At 47.6% G+C, this 23350-nt stretch overlaps 1 pseudogene; it reads left to right on the top strand.

Annotated features, from left to right (window-relative positions):
- Window positions 1-17837: 17837 nt before the first annotated feature.
- On the top strand, window positions 17838-19216 carry LOC119368313 (annotated as a pseudogene).
- The last annotated feature ends 4134 nt before the right edge of the window (window positions 19217-23350 follow it).

Raw genomic sequence — 23350 nt, 5'->3', positions numbered from 1 at the left:
AGCACTTTGGGTACTACCAAACATCACAACGTAACTGGGTGATTATAAAGGAGTACTACAGGTGTCTCCGAAGGTACATGTTGAGTTGGCGTATTTCGAGATTAGGTTTTGTCACTCCGATTGTCGGAGAGGTATCTCTGGGCCCTCTCGGTAATACTCATCACTTAAGCCTTGCAAGCATTATAACTAATGAGTTAGTTATGAGATGATGTATTACAGAACGAGTAAAGAGACTTGCCGGTAACGAGATTGAACTAGGTATTGGATACCGACGATCAAATCTCGGGAAAGTAACATACCGATGACAAAGGGAACAACGTATGTTGTTATGCGGTTTGACCGATAAAGATCTTCGTAGAATATGTAGGAACCAATATGGGCATCCAGGTCCCGCTATTGGTTATTGACCGAGAATGGTTTTAGGTCATGTCTACATAGTTCTCGAACCCATAGGGTCCGCACGCTTAACATTTCGATGACAGTTTTATTATGACTTTATAAGTTTTGATGTACCGAAGTTTGTTCGGAGTCCCGGATGTGATCACGGACATGACGAGGAGTCTCGGAATGGTCGAGACATAAAGATTGATATATTGGAAGCCTATGTTTGGACATCGGAATGGTTCTGGGTGAAATCGGGATTTTACCGAAACACCGGGGGGTTACCGGAACCCTCCCGGGGGATATTGGGCCTTAGTGGGCGAAGAGGGAGAAGAGGAGGGCCGGCCAGGGCAGGCCAGGCGCCCCCTCCCCCCTAGTCCGAATAGGACAAGGAAGGGGGGGGGGCGGCGCCCCCCTTTCCTCTTTCCCCTCCCCCCTTTCCTTCTCCACCAAGGCAAGAGGGGGGAGTCCTACTCCCGGTGGGAGTAGGACTCCTCCAGGCGCACCCCTAGGGGGCCGGCGGCACCTCCCCCTCCCTCCTTTATATACGGGGGCGGGGGGCACCCCATAGACACAAGTTGATCTACGGATCGTTCCTCAGCCGTGTGCGGTGCCCCCTTCCACCATATTCCACCTCGGTCATATCGTTGCGGAGTTTAGGCGAAGCCCTGCGCCAGTAGAACATCATCATCGTCACCACGCCGTCGTGCTGACGGAACTCATCTCCGGAGCCTTTGCTGGATCGGAGGGCCGGAGATCGTCATCGAGCTGAATGTGTGCTGAACTCGGAGGCTCTGTACGTTCGGTGCTTGGATCGGTCGGATCGTGAAGACGTACGACTACATCAACCGCGTTGTGCTAACGCTTCCGCTTACGGTCTACGAGGGTACGTGGACGGATACTCTCCCCTCTCGTTGCTATATCATCACCATGATCTTGCGTGTGCGTAGGAATTTTTTTGAAATTACTACGTTCCCCAACAGTGGCATCCGAGCCTAGGTTTTATGCGTTGATGTTATATGCACGAGTAGAACACAAGTGAGTTGTGGACGATATAAGTCACACTGCCTACCAGCATGTCATACTTTGGTTCAGCGGTATTGTTGGATGAAGCGGCCCGGACCGACATTACGCGTACGCTTACGGGAGACTGGTTCTACCGACGTGCTTTGCACACAGGTGGCTGGCGGGTGTCAGTTTCTCCAACTTTAGTTGAACCGAGTCGGGCTACGCCCGGTCCTTGCGAAGGTTAAAACAGAGTCTATTTGACAAACTATCGTTGTGGTTTTGATGCGTAGGTGAGAACGGTTCTTGCTAAGCCCGTAGCAGCCACGTAAAATTTGCAACAACAAAGTAGAGGACGTCTAACTTGTTTTTGCAGGGCATGTTGTGATGTGATATGGTCAAGACGTGATGCTATATTTTATTGTATGAGATGATCATGTTTTGTAACCGAAGTTATCGGCAACTTGCAGGAGCCATATGGTTGTCGCTTTATTGTATGAAATGCAAACGCCCTGTAATTGCTTTACTTTATCACTAAGCGGTAGCGATAGTCGTAGAAGCAATAGACGGCGTAAACGACAACGATGCTACGATGGAGATCAAGGTGTCGCGCCGGTGACGATGGTGATCACGACGGTGCTTCGGAGATGGAGATCACAAGCACAAGATGATGATGGCCATATCATATCACTTATATTGATTGCATGTGATGTTTATCCTTTATGCATCTTATCTTGCTTTGATTGACGGTAGCATTTTAAGATGATCTCTCACTAATTTTCAAGAAGTGTTCTCCCTGAGTATGCACCGTTGCGAAAGTTCTTCGTGCTAAGACACCACGTGATGATCGGGTGTGATAGGCTCTACGTTCAAATACAACGGGTGCAAAACAGTTGCACACGCGGAATACTCAGGTTATACTTGACGAGCCTAGCATATACAGATATGGCCTCGAAACACGGAGACCGAAAGGTCGAGCGTGAATCATATAGTAGATATGATCAACATAGCGATGTTCACCATTGAAACTACTCCATCTCACGTGATGATCGGACATGGTTTGGTTGATTTGGATCACGTGATCACTTAGATGACTAGAGAGATGTCTGTCTAAGTGGGAGTTCTTAAGTAATATGATTAATTGAACTTAAATTTATCATGAACTTAGTACCTGATAGTATCTTGCTTGTCTATGTTTGTTTGTAGATAGATGGCTCATGCTGTTGTTCCGTTGAATTTTAATGCGTTCCTTGAGAAAGTAAAGTTGAAAGATGATGGTAGCAATTACACGGACTGGGTCCGTAACCTAAGGATTATCCTCATTGCTGCATAGAAAAGTTACGTCCTGGAAGCACCGCTAGGTGCCAGGCCTACTGCTGATGCAACTAACGACGTTAAGAACGTCTGGCAGAGCAAAGCTGATGACTACTCTATAGTTCAGTGTGCCAAGCTTTACGGCTTAGAACCGGGCCTTCAACGATGTTTTGAACGTCATGGAGCATATGAGATGTTCCAGGAGTTGAAGTTAATATTTCAAGCAAATGCCCGGATTGAGAGATATGAAGTCTCCAATAAGTTCTATAGCTGCAAGATGGAGGAGAATAGTTCTGTCAGTGAACACATACTCAAAATGTCTGGGTATAATAATCACTTGATTCAACTGGGAGTTAATCTTCCTGATGATAGTGTCATTGACAGAATTCTCCAATCACTGCCACCAAGCTACAAGAGCTTCGTGATGAACTATAATATGCAAGGGATGAACAAGACTATTCCCGAGCTCTTCGCGATGCTGAAAGCCGCGGAGGTAGAAATCAAGAAAGAGCATCAAGTGTTGATGGTTAACAAAACCACTAGTTTCAAGAAGAAGGGCAAAGGGAAGAAGAAGGGGAACTTCAAAAAGAACGGCAAGCAAGTTGCTGCTCAAGAGAAGAAACCCAAGTCTGGCCTAAGCCTGAAACTGAGTGCTTCTACTGCAAGCAGACTGGACACTGGAAGCGGAACTGCCCCAAGTATTTGGCGGATAAGAAGGATGGCAAAGTGAACAAAGGTATATGTGATATACATGTTATTGATGTGTACCTTACTAATGCTCGCAGTAGCACCTGGGTATTTGATACTGGTTCTGTTGCTAATATTTGCAACTCAAAACAGGGACTACGGATTAAGCGAAGATTAGCTAAGGACGAGGTGACGATGCGCGTGGGAAATGGTTCCAAAGTCGATGTGATCGCGGTCGGCACGCTACCTCTACATCTACCATCGGGATTAGTATTAGACCTAAATAATTGTTATTTGGTGCCAGCATTGAGCATGAACATTATATCTGGATCTTGTTTGATGCGAGAAGGTTATTCATTTAAATCAGAGAATAATGGTTGTTCTATTTATATGAGTAATATCTTTTATGGTCATGCACCCTTGAAGAGTGGTCTATTTTTATTAAATCTCGATAGTAGTGATACACATATTCATAGTGTTGAAACCAAAAGATGCAGAGTTGATAATGATAGTGCAACTTATTTGTGGCACTGCCGTTTAGGCCATATCGGTGTAAAGCGCATGAAGAAACTCCATACTGATGGGCTTTTGGAATCACTTGATTATAAATCACTTGGTACTTGTGAGCCGTGCCTTATGGGCAAGATGACTAAAACGCCGTTCTCCGGTACTATGGAGAGAGCAACATATTTGTTGGAAATCATACATACAGATGTATGTGGTCCAATGAATATTGAGGCTCGTGGTGGATATCGTTATTTTCTCACCTTCACAGATGATCTAAGCAGATATGGGTATATCTACTTAATGAAACACAAGTCTGAAACATTTGAAAAGTTCAAAGAATTTCAGAGTGAAGTGGAAAATCATCGTAACAAGAAAATAAAGTTTCTACGATCTGATCGTGGAGGAGAATATTTGAGTTACGAGTTTGGTCTACACTTGAAACAATGCGGGATAGTCTCGCAACTCACGCCACCTGGAACACCACAACGAAATGGTGTGTCCGAACGTCGTAATCGTACTTTACTTGATATGGTACGATCTATGATGTCTCTTACTGATTTACCGCTATCGTTTTGGGGTTATGCTTTAGAGACGGCCGCATTCACGTTAAATAGGGCACCATCAAAATCCGTTGAGACGACGCCTTATGAACTATGGTTTGGCAAGAAACCAAAGTTGTCGTTTCTTAAAGTTTGGGGCTGCGATGCTTATGTGAAGAAACTTCAACCAGATAAGCTCGAACCCAAATCGGAGAAATGTGTCTTCATAGGATACCCAAAGGAGACTATTGGTTACACCTTCTATCACATATCTGAGGGCAAGATTTTCGTTGCTAAATTCAGATCCTTTCTAGAGAAGGAGTTTCTCTCGAAAGAAGTGAGTGGCAGGAAAGTAGAACTTGATGAGATAACTGTATCTACTCCCTTATTGGAAAGTAGTTCATCACAAGAACCGGTTCCTGTGACAACTACACCAATCAGTGAGGAAGCTAATGATATTGATCAGGAAACTTCAGATCAAGTTTCTACAGAACCTCGTAGGTCTACCAGAGTAAGATCCGCACCAGAGTGGTATGGTAATCCTATTCTGGAAGTCATGTTACTTGACCATGATGAACCTACGAACTATGAGGAAGCGATGATGAGCCCAGATTCCGCAAAATGGCTAGAGGCCATGAAATCTGAGATGGGATCCATGTATGAAAACAAAGTATGGACTTTGGCTGACTTGCCTGATGATCGGCAAGCCATTGAGAATAAATGGATTTTTAAGAAGAATACTGACGCTGATGGTAATGTAACTGTCTATAAAGCCCGACTTGTTGCAAAAGGTTTTCGACAAGTTCAAGGGGTTGACTACGATGAGCCTTTCTCACCCGTAGCGATGCTTAAGTCTGTCCGAATCATGTTAGCCATTGCTGCATTTCATGATTATGAAATTTGGCAAATGGATGTCAAGACTGCATTCTTGAATGGATTTCTAGAAGAAGAGTTGTATATGATGCAGCCGGAAGGTTTTGTTGATCCAAAAGGTGCTAACAAAGTGTGCAAGCTCCAGCGTTCCATTTATGGACTGGTGCAAGCATCTCGGAGTTGGAATAAACGCTTTGATAGTGTGATCAAAGCATATGGTTTTATACAGACTTTTGGAGAAGCCTGTATTTACAAGAAAGTGAGTGGGAGCTCTGTAGCATTTCTAGTTCTATATGTAGATGACATATTGTTAATTGGAAATGATATAGAATTTCTGGATAGCATAAAGGGATACTTGAATAAAAGTTTTTCAATGAAAGACCTTGGTGAAGCTGCTTATATATTAGGCATCAAGATCTATAGAGATAGATCAAGACGCTTAATAGGACTTTCACAAAGCACTTACCTTGACAAAATTTTGAAAAAGTTCAAAATGGATCAGGCAAAGAAAGGATTCTTGCCTGTGCTACAAGGTGTGAAGTTGAGTCAAACTCAATGCCCGACCACAGCAGAAGATAGAGAGAAAATGAAAGATGTTCCCTATGCTTCAGCCATAGGCTCTATCATGTATGCAATGCTGTGTACCAGACCTGACGTATGCTTAGCAATAAGCTTGGCAGGAAGGTACCAAAGTAATCCAGGAGTGGATCACTGGACAACGGTCAAGAACATCCTGAAATACCTGAAAAGGACTAAGGATATGTTTCTCGTATATGGAGGTGACAAAGAGCTAGTCATAAAAGGTTACGTCGATGCAAGCTTTGACACTGATCCGGACGATTCTAAACCGTAAACCGGATACGTGTTTATATTAAACGGTGGAGCTGTAAGTTGGTGCAGTTCTAAACAAAGCATCGTGGCGGGATCTACATGTCAAGCGGAGTACATAGCTGCTTCTGAAGCAGCGAATGAAGGAGTCTGGATGAAGGAGTTCATTTCCGATCTAGGTGTCATACCTAGTGCATCGGGACCAATGAAGATCTTCTGTGACAATACTGGTGCAATTGCCTTGGCAAAGGAATCCAGATTTCACAAGAGGACCAAGCACATCAAGAGACGCTTCAATTCCATTCGGGACCAAGTCCAAGTGGGAGACATAGAGATTTGCAAGATACATACGGATCTGAATGTTGCAGACCCATTGACTAAGCCTCTCTCACGAGCAAAACATGATCAGCACCAAGACTCCATGGGTGTTAGAATCATTACTATGTAATCTAGATTATTGACTCTAGTGCAAGTGGGAGACTGAAGGAAATATGCCCTAGAGGCAATAATAAAGTTATTATTTATTTCCTCATATCATGATATATGTTTATTATTCATGCTAGAATTGTATTAACCGGAAACATGATACATGTGTGAATATATAGACAAACATATAGTCACTAGTATGCCTCTACTTGACTAGCTCATTAATCAAAGATGGTTATGTTTCCTAACCATAGACATGTGTTGTCATTTGATTAATGGGATCACATCATTAGGAGAATGATGTGATTGACATGACCCATCCCGTTAGCTTAGCACATGATCGTTTAGTATTCTGCTATTGCTTTCTTCATGACTTATACATGTTCATGTAACTATGAGAAATATGCAACTCCCGTATACCGGAGGAACACTTTGGGTACTACCAAACGTCACAACGTAACTGGGTGATTATAAAGGAGTACTACAGGTGTCTCCGAAGGTACATGTTGAGTTGGCGTATTTCGAGATTAGGTTTTGTCACTCCGATTGTCGGAGAGGTATCTCTGGGCCCTCTCGGTAATACTCATCACTTAAGACTTGCAAGCATTATAAGTAATGAGTTAGTTATGAGATGACGTATTACAGAACGAGTAAAGAGACTTGCCGGTAACGAGATTGAACTAGGTATTGGATACCGGCGATCAAATCTCGGGCAAGTAACATACCGATGACAAAGGGAACAACGTATGTTGTTATGCGGTTTGACCGATAAAGATCTTCGTAGAATATGTAGGAACCAATATGGGCATCCAGGTCCCGCTATTGGTTATTGACCGAGAATGGTTTTAGGTCATGTCTACATAGTTATCGAACCCGTAGGGTCCGCATGCTTAACGTTTCGCAGACAGTTTTATTATGACTTTATAAGTTTTGATGTACCGAAGTTTGTTCGGAGTCCCGGATGTGATCACGGACATGACGCGGAGTCTCGGAATGGTCGAGACATAAAGATTGATATATTGGAAGCCTATGTTTGGACATCGGAATGGTTCCGGGTGAAATCGGGATTTTACCGGAACACCGGGGGGTTACCGGAACCCTCCCGGGGGATATTGGGCCTTAGTGGGCCAAGAGGGAGAAGAGGAGGGCCGGCTAGGGCAGGCCGCGCGCCCCCTCCCCCCTAGTCCGAATAGGACATGGAAGGGGGGGGGGGGCGGCGCCCCCCTTTCCTCTTTTCCCTCCCCCCTTTCCTTCTCCACCAAGGCAAGAGGGGGGAGTCCTACTCCCGGTGGGAGTAGGACTCCTCCAGGCGCACCCCCTAGGGGGCCGGCCGCACCTCCCCCCTTCCTCCTTTATATACGGGGGCGGGGGGCACCCCATAGACACAAGTTGATCTACGGATCGTTCCTCAGCCGTGTGCGGTGCCCCCTTCCACCATATTCCACCTCGGTCATATCGTCGCGGAGTTTAGGCGAAGCCCTGCGCCGGTAGAACATCATCATCGTCACCACGCCGTCGTGCTGACGGAACTCATCTCCGTAGCCTTTGCTAGATCGGAGGGCCGGAGATCGTCATCGAGCTGAACGTGTGCTGAACTCGGAGGCTCCGTACGTTCGGTGCTTGGATCGGTCAGGTCGTGAAGATGTACGACTACATCAACCGCGTTGTGCTAACGCTTCCGCTTATGGTCTACGAGGGTACGTGGACGGACACTCTCCCCTCTCGTTGCTATATCATCACCATGATCTTGCGTGTGCGTAGGAATTTTTTTGAAATTACTACATTCCCCAACACACTCGAGCTGAGACACGAAACACACATCTAGAGGGATGGATTGGAACAAATGACGAGGGTTCACTAGGTAGACAACAATTCCACGCTTAAGAGGGTGGTGAACCGTTGTCGATGTAGCGAGGAGTTGGGTTGCCATGATACCATAACAGGGCACCTTAGGGAAGGTGACTCGTAGAAATATCCCCTTAAGTGGCAAAAAGAATTACCTTTGATTCAGAGATCATTGAAACTCTTTATACCAGCCTAAGGCAATTCTCGAGCGATCATCTGGAGGGGTTCGGTAGAATGGCATACCCAGATTAGAATGGATGATGTGGATTACCTTGTTGAAAACAACACAAGGGATAATTTTAGTAACTGGGGAGAAGCTCAACAGTAGAGAGTGAGTCCACTGTTTGAAAAATTATAGCATAACCGAGGAAACTGAGAGCAATCCCAGTTAGTGCCGATGATAACACCTAGTGCTTGTGCGTGCTCTCAAGAATTGAGCATTTCCATATTCATCAAGGTTTTACCAATATCCATGTCAAGGGTCCTGGCAACACAACGTACTACCATGATGAACAGCGATGGACGATGCAGAGGCAAAGGAAGATAACCTTCTCAGATTTCACCTTAGCGGGGCCAAGGGAACAAAATCTGGATGATCGACCAAGAGACACTTAGCACTCCGCTTCTAATGCTCTCCTTGATGTGCTAGCGTAACCCATTCATAGATATGGTTTGATATCTAGAACATCAAGTAAAAGGTCGGACTTCGGGAGCACAAAAATCCATAAGGGACAACTGGGAAATAAATCCTACGAAATCTTTATGGGATGTGGCCAACTTTCTTCAATCGAGATACTACAATAATAGGTCTTCCGGCTAGGTGTGTTGGCCACGACATCCACTTTACCGGTTATCGAGAGACCAATATTATAGTTCTTGGAAAATGCTCCAACCATCATATCTGCCTGAGATTCAGATCTGGTTGGTGTTAGGATATTCCAGACCCATCAAGTCTAGGAAGAAAAATGAAAGTTTGCAACACAAATCGACGAGATGACGTTGCAAGATTCTCGGGGAATGAACTGCGATAGCAAGCTCCAAAACATGAGCTGGTTCTGCTAAACACATGTGAACACGTTGTCCCAGACAAGCATGACCACGTAGTAGTCTTATAATAAAACACTACCGAGTTCAGGTGGGGAACCATCATTGAGGATATCGGAGTTCTTACATAAGTCTAGCTCTTAAGAAGAAACTTCTTCTCCTTGAACAAATCAATCAGTGGCTTGGTGTGCTAGGGATACATATGGAATGAAGGTTGCAAGTCTCCAAACCACAGAATACTTTGCACGTATGCATGACTGATTTGGGATGATTCTAAAGGAGGCAAAACAAACTTTCTTGAATTCACGGCGGCAACTTTCACTAATACACGTGAATTAGAGGTAGTCACTTCTTTCATCCAAACATATGCTTCATGAATGAAACACGAAGAAATGCTTACACAAGTTCCCAACACTAGCTTGATGTCCGACAAAATCATGGAGAAGATAAGGATGTTGTCAATGGGCTCAACAACAATTTATCGAAATTTCCATAAAATGGAATTCCATGACTAGGTGAACAAGGTGATAGCATTGGTCAGACCAAAAGATGTAATGGTGTATGCTCGAGGGACCAACCACGAGTAAGACAACATTATGAGCGTCGTTGGTTCTGACTTGATTTGAGGATAGCCCACACCCAAATCAAAGGTTGGACAAGATGATAGGTCCATTAACTGATCACGAGGGCCAGTCGATGAAAATATCAACTTTCTTCAACACACACACAAAGGATACCCCTTTGAAATGAACTAAGTTAGGTAAGCTTTTATCCTCCAACTCTCCAAGTTGTTGTTTAGCTTGACCAACCAGCTCAGGGGTATGCAACACAGATTCTTGGAGAATGGCTGGTTTACAAGAAACCAACTTGATCACGAACTCAACATAGCGGTCAGGTGACAACCTGGTGATACTTCCGAGAAGATATTCGGAAAATCACGAACCACCGATATGCTATTAAGTTCGAGAACAATCTTGCTTTTCAGGTCAAGACGAGATGATCAAATAAGCAAGGGATTGGCATAGCCCTAACTCATTGACCGAAAGGTGCACCGAAAATAAGGACTAGGTAGCACGATCTATCTTACAATGATGATTTAAGAACCAACATGCTAAGAATGAAATTATTGTCCTTTAACTACCAAGCAACAAGGTTGCTAGGAGTATTGATTTCACACATCACGATTCACTTGTCGACATTCCGGTTGCAACAACACGGGAACCGAGAAATGAATAATGATGGAGAGAGTATCACTACGTCAAGAATTCATGAGAGATGCTGCAATTCCTATGACAATCCTGACATAAAGAGGGTAATACTCCGAGGTAGAACAGAACAAAAGCTGGATTGGCTTTTTGATCTGCGGAATACAACTACTTTGACCAGTCCAAGAAATGGATGAGATGTTGGAGTTTGTTTCTCCTAGTCATTCCGGAATAGAATGGCTCGATGGAACACAAGAATAATAGGCATCGATAACACGAATGCACGCCATAAACTTGGCTATCAACTGATAGATAAGGATCGGAATACAACTACAGAGGGACAACTCAAAGGAACATATATCTTTCTGAGTTGTGGATGCATAGATTAGTATGTCGAACAAGTTCAACATATTTCTTCGGGATAACCCATGCTGAAGGTAGAACTGGCAGATTCACAATATAGAATGGAGAACTCATCAAGAGCATTCTGGTTGTGATCTTTTGGTTCAAAAGAACTCCTTGCCAAGAATGGTTCATGGTATTTGGAAGAAGGTAATACCACGAACCTCGAGGACTATTGCAAAGGTTACTAATATCCTAAAGGAACTAGCAAACGCTATCAACATGAGGTAAGTAGGGTGAATCTCGGGTTCAAAACCCAAGGGGTAGAATACCTACTACTAGGTGGCATCACGAGATGCTTTCGAGAATAAAGGCCAGAATCATCACACTGGGAACACAAATCATGGCCAGATTACTAGATGACACTCTAAAACACCTAGGGTCATAATAATAACTCCAACATATATGTCGAGGTAATAGAATACCTCAACTTAGCAATTAGTGTGATTAACCTGGCCCAAAGGAACATCAAAACCAGAGGGAAAGGATTTGCAAGTGCATCAGATTGTTTAGAAACCTGGGATGACTCGGACAACATAACGGCTGTAAATGCTCAAAAAGATTGGAGACATGCTACAAAATGGTGGCATAGCCACTCAGAAGCACAATATCAAGGTTTCGAGATCAACAGTTAAGATACAGAAGTAGTAGGAACTGAACCGAGGCTTAAGTCCAACAATTCTATAAGTCTACGGATTAGTAACACGTGATCCTGATAGAAAGAAGAGAAGGCCTAGCTCTTAACCCCGTAGAGAAGAAGAGGGTGACTCAGATCAGAAGGACATAAGGTAAAGGAGTAAAAAGAGCCTTACGTTCCATCCCACAATCAATTCCCTTATATAACTAAAGAATTTCTAGACTCAACTTCGACCAGTTTGACTTGGTAATCCTACAGGCAGTCAAGCTCTGATACCAAAGCTGTCAGGACCCCGACTCAATGCCACATCGATCTAGCATGTAACACCTCATATCACTTTGCGGCCTCACGCACGGTATTCCCACAGGTGTCGCCTTACCTTTGCTCGGGACCGTTTGCACCTTTTGGCACACGTATATGATAGTGTCGCTAGCATCCATATGATAAGGAGCTCGGGCTGACATGGCTAGTCGTAAACCCAAAGTGGCACAAACTTACAGGGACAGGCATCCATGACCCAGCATCGAACGTGTCGGTCATCAACGAGTGAATCTAGGCTGTAGCACTGGGCTAACAGGACTCCGGTGAACCGGGCTGTAGCGGGCTAACAGGACTCCGGTATTCATCGTGTGACATTTCCCCGAAGGGACAGACACAGGAACGAAGAAGGACACATGCCGGCCAGCCTAAGTGTTCCGGAGCAGTAGCAAGCTACCATGGCTCAGTGGAAGCACTAGGAGACATTTCCCGGTAAGAGAGGTTACTAAGGATAAACAACTAGATAGTCAGATCCCACACATACCAAGCATTTCAATAACATACACACAATATGCTCGATATGTGCAAATACAACATGGCATCACAACATGACTCTACAACTCAAGTATTTTATTCAATAGGCTCCGAGGAGCGAGATATTACAATCATGGGTCTCATGACCCAACATTCAGAGCATACAAGTCAAAGCACACGCGGAAGCTTAACATGTCTGAGTACATGCATCTACAAATGAAAAAGGCTGAGAAGCCTGACTATCTACCAGATCCTGCCGAGGGGCAGGGCACAAGATCGTAGCTGAGGTAACAAGCTAAACGTTGAAGTCCACGTGGAACTACTAGTGAGACGGAAATCTCTGCAAAAACGTAAAATAGGCAAATGTGAGTACAAATGTACCCAGCAAGACTTACATCAGAACTATCTACATATGCATCATTATCAACAAAGGGATGGTGGGGTTTAACTACAGCAAGCCAACTTTGACTCAGTGGCTATCCTGAACTACGACTGCAAGTAACACTTTTGAGGTGGCGCACACGAGTCCACATATTCACAATATCAATACACCACTATGGATCTGCCCCCGTCTCCCTACGAGAACGCCATCCATAGCACTCACGCTTATCTTGCGTATTTTAGAGTATCCACTTTCACTTGTTTATGAACTGTACAGGCGACCCAGAAGTCCTTTACCGCGGACACGGCTATTCGAATAGATCATATTAACCCCGCAGGGTTGTACTTCTTCACACACGCTCTCGCCACTTACTGCCATGTACATCTCGTGTATCTCGGCAACCTTCAAGCGGAAGCCTGGCGAGGGAGTTGGCCACGACCTGACTAACCACACAAGTCTCTCGTCCAGGTTTATCGCCTATTCGGGTTCCATCCGCAAGGAGATCCGGCCGGGGTGTCGCTCACGGCCCCAAACGATGTGTGCAGGGTTCCCAAGCCCACCTCGACGGGTGGATCTACGCTTGGTACACCGTGCCACGGTGCCTAGTCTGTCCCAAGCCCACCTGTACCGGGTGCCACTTGGTAGACTACTAACACTACCTACAAACACCAGAAACTAGTTGCAACTCCTGGACAGAGATCAGGTTGATTAATAAGTCGAGAGGGGCACTTAAGCATTCCAATGCGTGGTAGTAACTGTTCATGGATCACAAACACAGAACTCAGTTCCTGAGGACGGCTGCAATGAGACAACCCACCATGTACTCCTACATGGCCTCTCACCGCTACCTTTACCAATCGTGTTCACACACTTAGCTCACACACAGTAGGACATGTTCACACACCTCCAATTCATCCCCGATGAATCAGACCTGACTCAACTCTAAGAAGTAGCAGGCATGACAAACAAGCATGAATGAGTAGGCACATCAGGGCTCAAACAACTCCTACTCATGCTAATGGTTTTCATCTATTTACTGTGGCAATGACAGGTCATGCAGAGGATAAGGGGTTCAACTACCGCAACAAGTAATAGTTGAATCGTTGTTGTCCTAATGCAGTAAAAGAGAGCAAGAGCGAGAGAGTGGGATTGTATCGGAATGAATAAGGGGGTTTTGCTTGCCTGACACTTCTGAAGATAATATAGTTCTCCATCGGTGTCATCGAACTCATCGTCGGAACCAAGTCTATCGAGAGGGGACAAACACCAGCAAACAAGGAAGAACACAATTAATGCAATGCACAATATGATGCATGATCATGACATGGCAAGATGCTGTAATTTGAGCTAATGCAACTAGCAACAGATTAAATGAAGTTGGTTTGAATACAAGATTCAAATTCAAACTCCATATGTGATTATTCAAATGACATTTAATTGATTTGACCTAAACAGTGAACAAAAGTTGTTCTAACATGCATGAAAATGGTACATATGGATAGATTGGATTTTTTTGATAATTTTTCATATATAAATTATTTCATTCTGACTTACGGTTGAATTTCTATGAATTTTAGAAGTTTTGAACATTTTCTGGAATTTCCTGAATAAGAATAAATCCAGTAAATGATTTATTGCGTAAGCACTGCGTCACTGTGATGTCAGCAGGTCAACAGACGCTGCTGCAGGTCAAACCTGACCAGTGGGGTCCACTGGTCAGTGACTGGGGCTAGTTAGTGTCGCTGACGTGTGGGCCTAGTCAACGACCACGTCAGCTTGGTCAAAGCTGACGCGTGGGGCCGCTGTTGTTAATTTAAAACTAAACAGGGAATAAACTGTGGTTCGTTAGGCAGTGGGGCCCAGCTGTCAGTGACTGTTGTGGGTAGTTAGCAGTGTCACAGGGGGGTTATTAGCGCGGGTTGACCGGTTTGACCGGCGGTTAGTCGCCGGCGAGGCCGAACGCGGCGGAGCGCATTGGGTTTGTCGCTCCGGCGACCATTTGGGTGGCTGAGGCCACGGGCGAGGAGCCAGGGCTCGTCCGCGTCGTCTGGAGCAAGCGGGAGAGGCGGGGGCGGCCTGAGCTCCCCGGGAACGAGCTCGAGGCGGTGGCCGGAGCACGGCCAGGCGCGCGCGGGGTGCTACGGGGCACGACAGGAGCTGCGGGCGGCGGCTTTGGTCTTATGGGACGCTCCTCAGCGCGATGGCATGCGCGAGCACGAGCTGTGGTGGCTCTGGCCATGACGGTGAGGATCCACGGCGGCACGACCGCTCGGGTCCGGTGGTTAGCATGGCTACAACGCGCGAGTGACAAAATGGAGAGGGGGAAACGGCGGCGGGGCTCACAGTGGATCCGTCGGAGGCGTCAGCAAGCTCGGGGAGGCGGCGAGGCGAGCGTGGGGTCGCCGGTGATCTCAGGTGCCGTAGGTTGAAGAAGGGGCTGATGCAGGCGCTGCGGTGCGTCCCCGGTTGCGTTGGTCGTCGAGGAGGGAGACGGAGCCGCGACAATTCTCCTGGACACGGTGGATGGGCGAGGGAGGGCCGGTGGCCGCGGTGGTGCTAGTCGGCGGCGACGGCTGCGCTCGGGTGAGCTCGGGGGGAGAGAGCCTGGGGAGGGGGGAGAGAGCAGCGAGTGAGGGAGAGGGGACAGGGGCTTCAGGCGTCTCCGTGGTGCTGGTAGAAGGCCCGGGGCTCCCAGGTGGAAGCAGGAGGTGGCCGAGGGCTCTCGGGCGCGCGCCACGCCTCGCCTCTGCCTTCTGGCAGAGGTGGGAGATGACTGGCAATGGGGCCAGTGGGCTGGGCCGGCAGCTGGGCTGCACAGAACCTGGGCCAGTCAGGTAAGCTACAGGTAAGCTCTCTTTTCCTTTTGTTCCAGTTTTTCTATTTCTTTAATTCTGTTTTGAATTAGTAAAAATACTAATCCATTTTGTAAAATCCTGAAAATAATTTTGGGCACTATTTGAAATATATGCAACAACCCTCATTTAGTTTCAGAATTATTTGAGCATTTAAATTATTTATAGCATTTAAATGCCCAAATTCAAATACTTTATGAATTAATTCAAAAATCAAAAATGGACCTAGAAATATGTGCATCATTTTTGGCAGAGGTTTTAAACCAATCCAAAAATGATGAACTTTTCTGAAGGGCATTTTGGGTTCATTGAGAATAGTTTTATTTGAACCTAGTTAATTTGATCTGGCGCTAGGGTTTGAGCAATCCCCATTTCAAATTTCAAATAAATTTAGACATGATGCAGCAACCAAGCTAGTCCAAGTGCATAGCAAGGCTAGGGACGTGACAGTTACCCTTCGTGAGTTGAAGTCTCCATCAACGTGGATGTACGATAGCACCACGTATCGGAACCACGCCAAAAACATCCGTGTCTCCAATTGCGTTTGAATCCTCCAAACCCTTTCCTTGACATTCTTGCAAGTTGCATGCTTTACTTTCCGCTGCTCATATACTCTTTGCATGCTTGCTTGATATGTATTGTGAATGTTGAACTTGTGCCCAAACTCCACTCAAATTTAAAGATCTTAAAAACTGCAACTTTGGTACTTAGTGTCTAATCCCCCCCTCTAGACACATCTTCTCAAGGTCCTACAGTACGACTAGATCAACCGCGTAGTTCTAACGCTTCCGCTTTCGGTCTACGAGGGTACGTGGACAACACTCTCCCCTCTCGTTGCTATGCATCACCATGATCTTGCGTGTGCGTAGGAATTTTTTTGAAATTATTACGTTCCCCAACAAGAAAATGGTTTTAGGCGATGTTTCCTCTTTCATCACCAAGGTTTTTATCACCGAATAGAGCAAATTTTATAGTGTTCAAGGAGAGTTCTGGTAGTCGACGTGTTTATTCCTAAATGGCAATCCACCATATGTGTAATCTAGGTACCCGGTGCAAGTATAAACCGAAGGGTTTAGTCTTTAAAGTCACGACAAAAACACAAGCCTTATGGTTAGAACCCAATCATCCGATCTCGAGGTAGATCATTTTGTACTGTGTACTCCATCGAATCAATACAATCCAAGCAGCAGGACGTAGAATTTGACCTCTTCGAGAAGGCCCAAACCTGGGTGAACATTGTATTCCTTTGTCTCCTACTAACATTGTTCCAAGACTCACAACTCGGGATCCCCTACCCAAGATCTGCCGGGTTTTGCACCGACACTCGAGGTGCTCTTTTCGTTTTGTTACATTTTTAACTGGTGTAAACTGGTGATACAACGTCCCTCAATGGGCCAGCCCATCACAGCTCCGTGCGTGTGAAACAAGGGCAATTTGCATGGAAAAGAATATCTACCTGGCCACAATTGACAATCTCAGGTTTGACCTGCCATGTCAACAGTCTCTGTTTAGGAACACTTTAAAGATTTAAAATAGATCGGGGTCATGGAGTTCGGTGTGCTGATTTCAAGAATTAACAATTCAGGGTTCAATTTTATCTTCAACTAGAATTTCAAAGTTTGTTCTGGACTTTATCCGCTTGCATGTTCGGTGTAGAAGACGAGGTTGGAGTCAGTCTTGGATGGCCGGTAGTAATTGAAGATCGCCAGGCCCCGTGCCTGGACCCCACACCGGCATCAATCCCCATTGATGCCGGCCACTCATGCTGTACCTTTGCATTGAGACTAGCTACGGTGGGAGTAACTTCAGCAGTAACATCGAGTCGAACTCAGCAAATTTGCTTATGTGGCAGTGAGTTAATGAGGAGAGAGGTAGTTATAGTAACTTAGCTAGTTACTGTAACATCACATGTCCCAATGCAATATGAGTTTATAGCCTAATAAATGAAGCTTTGCATGTTACCACACTTATGTTACTATCCATTATGAAGGTAGTAACATAGTCTAGGGATATATGTATGTTACTAGTGTATGTTACTCACCATTGTGGCTAGTCTGAATGGATTAAGAGAGATGGTGTACAAAAGCAGGTACTCCAACCTCCACGAGTGCTCGCCCGATGGCTCGCGTCCTGCGCACCTCCCACGTTGCGGCCTTGCCAGCCGGCGCCGCGCTCCATGAGCGTTCTCTCCCGCTCACCTACCTAGATGCGGTGTGCCTCCACCGCCCGCTCGTCGAGGGCGTCTTCTTCTACCCCGACGCCACCAGCGACGTCCTCTCCAACCTCACGGACTCCTTGTCCAATGCACTAGCCGCATTTTACCCTCTGTCCGGCCGCCTCCGCCTCACCCCCGGCACGCACAACCGCTACGAACTCCACTACCAGCCGGGCGACAGCGTCACCTTTACCGTCGCCGAGTACGACAATCACCATGTCGGCTTCGAGGAGCATGCCACGGACGACCTAACGGAGGTTGCCAAGATCGTGCCGCTTGTGCCGCCGATTCCCGAAGGTGGCGCGGTGCTTGCCGTGAAGGCCACCGTGCTGCGCGGCGGCCTCGCTACCGGCGTGACCGTTCACCACGCCGCCTGCGACGGGGTGTCGTCGACGCACTTCCTCCGCACCTGAGTCTGGTCGGCGGCAGCCTGCAGCGGTGCGGGCGCGCCTGAGCCGCCCTTTGTCGACCGCTCCATCATCTGCCCACGAGACACCTGTACGACGCTTTCATGGCGCCCAGGCTGTCCAGTAATGACGACGACGGTGGGAAACCCCCCGATTCGCCCATCGTCCAGCAGCTCCTCGCCACGTTCACGCTGTCCATGGAGTACCTGCAGAGCATCAAAGAAGCGGTCGCCAGCAAGGAGGAACGCCTTGGCGTGCTGCCGCCTTGCGCCACATCAATCATCGCGGCGTTCGGCTTCATCTGGCAATTGCTACATCCGAGCTAAACCAGGCACTGATGGCAAGGTAGCGTCGTCTTGCGGTGGCCGTGCCTACTTTGTCTTACCGGCAGACCACCGGACGAGGCTGGAGCCGCCCGTCCCCGATGAGTACCTCGGCAACTGCCTCGGTCCGTGCATCGCGTCAGCGCCCAGGATGGATGTCGCTGCCGCCGGCGTGGACGGTCTGTTCACCGCATGCGCGACGATCGTTACGGCCATTGGCGGAGTGGTGCGCGGCAGTCCCGGATACTGGGACCGGTGGATGGAGCGGATCAGTGGGTGTACAGCACGTGCGACGACTTGTCGCTAACGGTCGCAGGGTCCCCGAGGTTCCGCGTGTACGACACAGACTTTGGGTTCGGGCGGCCGGCAAAGGTGGATGTCGTATCGGTGGCGAGGACCAGCGCGATGGCTGTGGCAAAGGCGCGTAGCGGCAGCGATGGGGTGGAGGTGGGCATCTCTTTGTCGGCGGGTGCCATGGAGCATTTCAACGACTGCTTTGCCGATGCCATCGCGTGCCTTTTATCGTAGGAGTATGTTTAATGAGGGCATTGTCCTTTTATAAGTGCCTATGCAATAAGATGTTTGGTTATGCTTTGCGCAGCCAGGTGCCGCGGCTTATTCAAGTGCCCCCCGAACCACGTGAAATGGTCGCCTATTACACGGCTCACAAACTCTGCCTGGGTGCAGCTACCTATTATTCGTAGGCGGTACATGCAGCGCACGCAGCGCTGAAGTATGAGTCCCGTGGACTAGCGATTACTTCTTCACGAGGCTCATATCAGGCGCTACGGCGCTGAAGTATGTAACTGATGCCATACTTTCAGGAAAAGCTCGAACAACGTTTTGTCAATCGAGGAAAGTTTTTGATGACAAGACCTGGAGATATCAGTTTTTTGTCAGAGTGGATTCGGACCGCCACTTCTCTAAAAGCATGGTTCTTGCTAAACCCAGGCATGGGCAGCCCGGCCCGATGACCCGGCCCGAGCCCGGCCCAAAAAACCCGGGCCGGGCCGGGCCGGGATTGACATTCGGGCCGGGCTCGGGCTTTGTTTTGCAGCCCGAAAGATAGTTCGGGCCGGGCTCAGGCTTCAATTTTTCCATATTTCGGGCCGGGCTTTCGGGCTTCGGGCCGGGCTTGCACGTGCGCGTACTAAAAAACAACATTCGGGCCGGGCTTTCAGGCTTCAGGCTTGATTTCGGGCCGGGCTCGGGCTTGAAAATAGGGAGTATTTCGGGCTTCGGGCCGGGCTCGGGCTTGAGTAATGAAGGTCGGGCTTTTACAAGCCCGGACCGGAACCCGGCCGGGCCCGATGTTTGCCCGGGTTTAGTTCTTGCCTCCCTCTCTCCTTCCTCCTTGGAGCTTGTCCATTCGTTGGTGCAGCGGACTTGGCAATCCGACCCCTTCAAACGCCCGCAGACAGTGACCGGTCATCTCTCAAAAAACACATTTCATATCGGGATACCTCAAATCAGAAACTTCAAATCCATATTATTACATGCAACGTGAAACCTAATCTACGCGGAGCTCGTCCGGTTCCGCTCCCCGCTCGTCCGGCTCCGCCCTGGCCATGTCCAGCGGCCGGCTGCGCTCCTCAGACTGTTGGTCCGGTCGCCGGCAAGGTAGGGTTGGGCATGGGACACGATATGGATCACGAGACTCAAGGCCCCGCCGTCTCTCATGCCCTACTCTTCCTCGTCGGAGACCAGGACCTGAACGGTGTCGGTGGACATCAGATAAATGACGGATCCGTCCGGTGACGAACTGCCGACGTCCACCACAATGCGGTTGCGGCGCCCGAACTGATACACCATACGGGGCGCCGGAGAATGCGACTCCGCCTCACCGACGTGCGCCGCCTCCCGCGCCCGTTGCCTTGCACATCATGCACGCCATGCCATGACCTCATGGGACAATGGTGCTTCCCCAATATCGGCGCACCACCGGAGGGGTTGTGCGTCCGCCAGTGCGTTCGGACGCCACACGGACCGCACGGCCTCCGACGAGGTAGTTACGGCCGGCCTAGCTCTGGATCCATGCCCCATTTGGGCGGACACAATAGATTCCCAACGGATGGAGTCAGAGCGCAGCCGTCCACGGGCCTCCTCCCGGGCACGTAGGAGTGCAAGTCGGACGACCATCTCCTCCTCGGGGCCGCACGGGATGAGTTCGGGGTCGACGAATCTAGAGGTGCAGGACTCGGATCCGCTGACCGCCATGCCGGAGACGACCGGAAGGAGTCAGAGACGAGTTTGGGTGGTGGAGGGGAGTCGAGGGGAGGGGAGTGTGAAAGTGCAACTAATCCCTGGGTGGTTTTGGTAATTCATAACAACATATAGCTCATTGAACTAATATTCTTTCAAGATCAACGTTTCAGAAAGTTCAATGGTTGGTATGGCATGGACTAGAGATGCTGAGGACACATATTGGCAAATGCTAGAGACTCTACATTTTCATTTAAGTATTCAAGATCACATTGAGTCCATAGGAAAAAGCAATACTATTAAAAGGGTATGAGGTGTTGCTTAATGGCTTGCTTGCTCAAAATGCTTAAGTGATATGCTCCAAAGCCCTCAACCACTTTCTCATTTCCACATATGTCCTAAATCTAAAAGTCAAATTCGGCCCCACCGATTTGATCTATCCGGCGCCACCGAGTTCACTTGACATACCCATAACCAAAAACCCTAATCAGTGCAGTCTCACCGATAGGGATCTCGTTCTCACCGAGATGGGATTGCAAACTCTTTGTTTCCTTCATAACGTTTTGGTCTAACCAAGATGAGAGATCGGTCCCACCAAGTTCGCAGTGCAAACTCTATGTTTCCTTTTCATAACATTTCAGTCTCACCAAAATGAGCGATTGGTCCCGCCGAGTTTGCCTGACCAAGTCTCTGTTTGCTTATTACTGAAATCGGTCTCGCCGAGTTCATGTGATCGGTCTCACCAAGATGAGTTTTTTTCCTAACCCTAGCGCATCGGTCTCACCGAGTTGATATTGTCGGTCCCACCGAAAATCCTAATGATCACATTTTGAACCAGGTCGGTCTCACCGAGTTTCACTATTCGGTCCCACCGAGTTTGGTAAATTGTGTGTAACGGTTAGATTTTGTGTGGAGGCTATATAGACCCCTCCACCCCCTTCTCCATTTGAGAGAGAGCCATCAGAATGTGCCTACAGTTCCACTACTCATTTTCTGAGAGAGAACCACCTACTCATGTGTTGAGGCCAATACATTCCAATCCAACCACAAGAATCTTGATCTCTAGCCTTCCCCAAGTTGCTTTCCACTCAAATCATCTTTCCACCAGATCCAAATCCGTGAGTGAGAGTTGAGTGTTGGGGAGACTATCATTTGAAGCACAAGAGCAAGAGTTCATCGTCAACACACCATCTTTTACCTTTTGGAGAGTGGTGTCTCCTAGATTGGTTAGGTGTCACTTGGGAGCCTCTGTCAAGATTGTGGAGTTGAACCAAGGAGTTTCTAAGGGCAAGGAGATCGCCTACTTTGTGAAGATCTACCCAAGTGAGGCAAGTCCTTTGTGGGCGATGGCCATGGTGGGATAGACAAGGTTGCTTCTTCGTGGACCCTTCGTGGGTGGAACCCTCCGTGGACTCGCACAACCGTTACCATTCGTGGGTTGAAGTCTCTGTCGGTGTCAAAACCGGCAGATCTCGGGTAGGGGGTCCAGAACTATGCGTCTGAGGATCGTAGGTAATTAGGAGGCAGGGGACACAATGATTACCCAAGTTCGGGCCCTCTTAATGGAGGTAATACCCTACTTCCTTCTTGATTGACTTTGATGAGTATAGGGGTTACAAGAGTTGATCTACCTCGAGATCCTAATAGCTAAGCCCTAAATGTCTAGCTTGTATGATTATGTTGGCCCCTAAGGACTAAACCTGCCGGTTTATATAGACACCGAAGGGATCTAGGGTTGTACAGAGTCGGTTACAGAGAATGGAAAGTACATGATCCGAACGCCAAGCTTGCCATCCACCCAAAGGAGAGTCCCATCCGGACACGGGAGAGGTCCTAATATCTCGTATCTTCACAGCCCATCAGTCCGACCCATGTCACATAGGACGACCTCCCGAGGACCCCTTAGTCCAGAACTCCCTCAGTAGCCCCTGAACCAGACTTCAATGACGATGTATCCAGCGTGCAGATTATCTTCGGCATTGCAAGGAGGGTTCTCTTTCCGAATACTCCAAAGAAGCTTTCCGCACACAAGAGCTGTATCCGGCCTTGCTTAACACGTACAACCCTAAGCTATAAAAAGCAACAATACTTAAAATAAGTCACGTCCACGGGCCACTTTTTCGGCGAGACGTTATGTTCCGGCCTTATTATTATTCTGAACCGTTTTATAGCCTTGTTTCGCATTTTGAGGTGCGGCCAATGTCACGTCTTGTCAAAGCAGAGATCGTGTCCCCTTATCACGGGATTCTCATCAATAGGGGTTTTGGGTAATCCAACCGTGCCGTTCACACATCCCCTTGGGAATAGGCGAGATTTAAGGCTTATGAGGGGCTGCCTCTATAAGAGGACAAAGACCTATCTGTTCACCTCACGCCTTCTTCTTGCTCTGCCTTTCAATCCCCCGAGCTCCAGCGCCCAAGTTACAAACTTTCCTTCCGCCCCAAGTTCTCCAGCAATGGCCAGATTTGGCTTTCAGGGCAAGTG

Source organism: Triticum dicoccoides, chromosome 2B (assembly GCF_002162155.2).
Source record: "Triticum dicoccoides isolate Atlit2015 ecotype Zavitan chromosome 2B, WEW_v2.0, whole genome shotgun sequence".
Classification (NCBI taxonomy): domain Eukaryota; kingdom Viridiplantae; phylum Streptophyta; class Magnoliopsida; order Poales; family Poaceae; genus Triticum; species Triticum dicoccoides.
The sequence above is the reverse complement of the archived record's forward strand: the minus strand, read 5'-3'. Positions and strand labels throughout refer to the sequence as shown.